The sequence below is a fragment of the Agelaius tricolor genome, unplaced genomic scaffold, assembly GCF_023055355.1.
Source record: "Agelaius tricolor isolate 1412-34295 unplaced genomic scaffold, bAgeTri1.0.p SCAF_4, whole genome shotgun sequence".
Classification (NCBI taxonomy): Eukaryota; Metazoa; Chordata; class Aves; order Passeriformes; family Icteridae; genus Agelaius; species Agelaius tricolor.
The window spans coordinates 43,647,395-43,653,394 of NW_027269264.1; positions in this window are offsets into that span (position 1 = coordinate 43,647,395).

Genomic DNA, 6,000 nt, shown 5'->3' on the forward strand with positions numbered 1-6,000 from the left:
GTTTCTTCATGCTTGCTTCAGATGAAATTTCTGTGTTTAGAATCTTTTTTTGTTTTCTTTACTGCCTTTTTCAGCTTAGGTAAAATCAGTGGGCTGTGTGCTCCATGTAAAACTCCACATACTGCAGTAGACACAGTCTTAAGTATTGAGATGTTCACTATTTTATGACTTAACTTGTTGTTATTACAACAACAGCTGTCAGATGATGACATAAAGCAACTCATAGCACAGGTACATGCAGTAGGAAAAAGTCATTATCATCTTCTCTAATTGATATCTGTGGATAAAAGCATATTTCTTACACGATTTACAATATTTTTGTAGGAATATAAAATGCATTTCACAGAATGAAGTCTTCCATTATTCATCCTTCAAAATCTACGTACTTCTAGAACTGCACAGCGCTCCAAACAGCATCAATTAGAATTAGGTTTGCATTATGTTTCAACTGCTATTTTAATGCAGTTCCTTAGACAAATTCCTTGTGGGCTAAAGTTGTCTATATTCATCTATAGATCAAAGATCACACCACACACTCACCACCACCCACCGCCAGCCTTCATTCCCATTTAAAGTGAAATCAAAGCACCTTTGTTGCGGGACTATGGAAATAAGAGGGGAGAGAGGGAGGTAGAGGGGGGAGAAAGATATGTTTCTGGCCCAAGCTTCATTTTAATTAGGAAAACAAGTTAAAAGAAATAACTTCAAAGTTGGTCCACTTTCTAGTTCTCATGTGAAAGCCTAAAGTCCAAATGAATTTAACGAAAGCCCCTTGTTTCAAAGCAAGGAGCCTTCCAACTGGGAATTCAAAAGGTGCACAGGCACTTTCTGCCTGCTGTGGCTTTACATGCCATTACAGCAGAGCATTTCAGAGTGGTGATGACATTTAAGACCACTCTGGCTTCATACTGCTGTATAGATAAAAGCTTGTCTTGAAGACATGCTTTGACAAGGCTTAGTTTCACTGCCTTGATGCCCATTAGCTAAAAAAACCCAGAAATCCTTTGGGAAAATTAGAATTTGTAGTCAGTTTTATATAGTATTTCATGCTATTATTGCAGTTACAAAAGAATAAATCACACATTCCCCATGCATTTTGGGGAAAATCTATCTAGTGGGCATTCTATGCGGGCTGTTTCAGGCCCTTGGATACACTTATTCCCAAGGTCTGTGTTTTATTTGCAGAAAATCCATCTAATTTTAACCTCTACTCTGTGAGATAACTTAGAGCTAAATGAAAAATATTTATTGTGAAATCAGTCATAAAAGTTTCTGAAAGAAACAAATTGATTGACTGGAGGAAATATATGCTGTCATTTTGAAAGGTGTAGAGCTGTTTGGATGCTAAGTGACAATTGAACTTTTGCAGTAAGAGCGCTCATCATTTGCACAGTTACAATATCCAGCTGGTGAAAAACATACACTTTTACGAGAAAATTTGTGGAGCCAGCTATAGTGTTCAGGAGATCATGCAGAGGGAGGACTGATGAGTAGATTTGGCTCAGTATGATAATGGAAGAACTGGATGTAGAACACAAGTGTTGCAAAATAAAGCAATTGTATACAAATAATAATACAGTATGGCACTGCTGAGGTGGTGTTTGTTCATGAAAGCTGTCATGAAGGTGGAATTAGTGTCATGGGGGAAATAGTGTCAAAGGCTTTACTGAAGTCTAGGCAGACAATATCCACTGTCTTTCCTTTATAAACTCATTTGGTCACCCTGTCTCAGGGGGAGATCAAGCTGGTCAAGCAAGATCTGCCTTTCATAAGCCCATCTGGCTGGGTCTGCTCCCCGGTTGTCCTTTACTCACCACACAAAATAGCTCTCGGGATCACCTGCTCCATAACCCCTGGCGCTGGGGGCACACTGACCAGCTTGTTCTCCCTCTGAGAACACCTTCTTGGGGGTGGGTATCTCATTTGCCAGCCACCAGTCATCTGGAGCCTCCCTGATTAAGCAGGACTGGTGGCAAATAATGGAAAGAGCAAAGTTTTCTGCCAGTGCTATAAATATCCTCAGGTGGATCCCACCCAACATGATACACTTGTCTAAGTAGCACAGCAAGTTGCTGACTATTTCCTTTTGGATTATGGGAGATTTATCCAGCTCCACATCCCTGTCTACCAGTTCAGGAGGCTGGGTACCCTGAGGATAACTAGTCTTTCTGTTAAGTATTGAGGCAAAAAAAGGCATTAAGTACCTCAGCCTTTTCCTCATCCTTCGTTTCTCTCTGTATCGAAAAAAAGGGTGGAGACTCTCCACAGCCTTATTTTTGTTATTTATTTATTTATTTGTTAAAACATTTTTGTTATCTTTTGCTATGCTGGCCAGATGGAGTTCTAGCTGGGCTTTCACCTTTGTAATTTCACCTTTGTGAATGACTTCATGATATCCTCATACTCTTCCTAAGTTACCTGCACCTTCTTCCAAAGAGCATAAATAATCTTTTTTTTTTTCTTTTTTTTTCCCCCAACTCCCTGCAAAAACTTCCTGTTCTGCCCAGGCTGGTCCTTTTTCCTGCTGGCATCTAGGAGCTGGAGAGCATCTTGCTGATACCTGTCACATTGGAATAACAGGTTACATATGTTGTAGTAAAGCATCTGGCACAGGAGAGGGTACCTCCATCAATGAACCTGTTCTAGCTCCCAACCAAGGGTGCTGTGCAGCTCTTTGGGAGTGTCCTCTGCCCATGCACAGCAGCCACCTCAAGCAGTCCAGATCATGGCTTGTCTAGCAAAATAATACATATATTTGAGCAAACAAACTCTGGTGCTGATCAACCTTCTGTTATAGATAATAATTTGGTTTCTCTACATATCTGTATCTCTTGTCTTTTATTGTGCAAATTTCTAAGACACATTTCTAGCAGTTTTTTGACTGAGCAGATTAGACTTTATTAAGGTCTTTTTTATAGTTGTTGTTATAATATAACAACAACTTCAACTGTTGCAGTTAGACCTCTAGACTATAATAATTACCCAGCCAGAGAGCAAAAAGCACCTAAAAGTGTGATTTGTTACATCCTTTCTTAAGTTTGGGGGTTTTTTTAAGCTGAGGATTAAGTCACTCCCTGGCTCGCTTCCTGGGTCCCTACTGAAACAGAGCCTATCACGTTATTCTGAGACTAGTAACTTGAATTTAAGTAATGCATTCAGAAAGAAAACTTTAAGTTGTTATTGCAATATTTACAACGCTTTATGATCCAGCTTTATTTGCAGATTGCTGAATCACTCCTTTATGACAACACTTGTTTTCCAATTTAACAAATAAAGGAGAAATTATGTTTGAAATTTTCAGAGGTGGACACTGATAAATAGCTGATGCGTCAAGATATAACGTGAAGGGCTGTGAGAAGAGAAGCACCACTAGATGTCACCATCCTTCCACCAAAAACTCATCAGCGACCAGCCCGATGTGATTTACATGTACCCCTGCTTCCACCAACACCACGCTGAGATGAAGTCTTAAATTCATGTTTTGCCAGCTCGGTTTCTTTGTAATTCAGTCAAAATCTGTGTGGCATCATTTATTTCTGGTAGCACTGTGTTTAGATCATCCTAAAATCCTACTTTTGAGATGAAAACAGTGAAAACATGATTTTGGGATTGAGGTTCATTCAGATTCATGAATCTAAGAGGAAACACTGTCAGATAAGTTGACCCAAATAATGCTGCTGCAGCTCAACCCATTTGACAGTGGATTGTTGGAGAGTATGAAGTCAGGATCCTATTTCCTATTTTCTGTTACTGGTGTACTGTATTACTTTGGCAAGTCATTTCACCCTAGCTTTTCTGTTTGCAGTTTACTATAAACCCTAGTTTCCTCAGCACAGGAACTAACCCCATCAATGTTGTTTGTGGATCATCTTTATCTTAATTCAGTGACAGGTATTGCACAAAGAGTCAAACTAACCCCAGGTATTTAAGTCCAGCTGAGAAAAATACTGGAGGGACATATTAATTCCCTAATCTAACTTTACTTATTACCCCAATACTCAGCAGTGATTGAAACTTCCCTGGAGTCAAGGCTGGGGTTAGAGGAATTTTTGGGTATACTTAGTATGCGATATCTGAAGTCATCAGTTCCTACTCCCTTTCATCTTACTCAATGAGTAACATCACCTTGCATTCAGGTTTAAGTTTTTAATATCCTATCTGATATAGATAGAAGCTGAATACAGTTTATCTCCTGGACAGGCCAGCCATCTTTTATCTTCTCTGATCCAGGTTGAGGTTTCCTACTCATTTTTTTCACCACTGTCTTTCATAGAAATACATTTAGGTGGAACTTTGTAAAAATGTCTCATTGACATGACCTTTCTTTTCTTATGGGCAGATCTGCTTATTTGGACCTTCAGGTCCAAATGGGGCATATGTACATATTTTTCATCTGTAATATGAGGATGGAGCAAATTATGTCTTCCCTGCATTCAAATTTTTTCTTACCTTATTCAATTCCATGCTTTTGTGCTTCAAAGACAAAAACACAAAAGTAACTGGACAATATCCAGAGCAGACAAGACCATAGCTGAGGTTAAATCAAGCATGTATGCTCCAACCACAGAACCAACTGAATTTATTCAACATGCATCCCATAAGCACTTATTTTCCCACTGGCAGTCCCTCCTCACTCATGCACTGATTCTCTCCTTGAGTTGAACTTCTGTATTGTCAGATATGAGCAGGTAAGACTCCAAACATGAAATGCTACTTTAACTTTCTGATGGGAATACCATATTTTGGATTTGAGGGGAAAAAAGGCATTTTTTGAGTCAAATGTCCCGTCCCAGTACTACTGCAGTATGAATTACTAGAAAAACAAAAAGTGATTGATGAGCAAAAGTACAAAGGTTACTATAAAAAGACCATAAACTGTCAACCCTAATATGGATAGTGATTATATTTAATTACACATTTAAATGTTGAACAGCTTGACTGAGACACGCTTGTGTCTATCAGTATATGTTACCAATGAAAAGCTGTGCCAAACACTTTTCTTCATCCTGTCAGCACACTAGGTGACAACACAAAGTAGTAGTCTGCACTGTTCCCCAGAGGCTGGCCCATTTGGAATGAAGCACAGGATGGAAGACAATTCACAGACTGCAGAAAAAACAGCAACGAACCTGCAAAAGATTTCACGTACTTCAGTTTATAATAGGCATCATGTAAATAAAATCACAACCTATAATACATAATTTTCTTGCAAACAGACAGATTTAATGTTACATAATCTCAAATGAACAAAGCAATAATTTTATATTCCAATACTAGATATGGCATGTATTTTTAAAACCTTAAAAGGGATACTTTCAAAATAGAGTAACTCCATAGTTTTTTGTGATAAAGTTCATGAACGTATCTGTATGATGTTTTAGATGAGGATTAAATATTCAAATTAATATTTTATAAGATTTTTGTCAAGAAATTGTAAGCTTTAAAAGAGTTTTTAAAACCATAGTATAAGATATTCAGTGGGCAACCCCTAGGGCTAACCATAGAAACATGAACATATTCTACTTTTTGCAGTTTTAAAGTTCGCATATTATGTATTTTATGTAGCCATTTAAAGGAGAGCTCAGGTGAAGTAAATCTCTTCAATTTATTTGTATTTACGCCTAAGCAGATATTTAGGTTAGCTAAAGAGTACAAGCTTCACATGCCATCCAAGGATATTTAGTAAACAGAGTCAGTGGAGTCCAGAAGGCAGTTTCTCTCTGTGTGGAGTGGACACCTACGTTAATTCTGTTGAGTAGGCTCTCAGCTATTCTGTGAAATGGGAAATTATACATCCAGCCACCCCAGCAGACACACATGGTAGACATCAGAGTTGAATCCATCCCTGATCACTTACACAGGGAATACAATTTCTGCAGCTGACACATCAGGGTTGAACAAAAACTGGCTCAAGGTGTTTTAGTCGTGTGAGCAAACTCAAGCATTATTGTGACATGAATGAGGCCTTTCTGCTAGAGAAAAAGGCAGTATTTCGCTTTC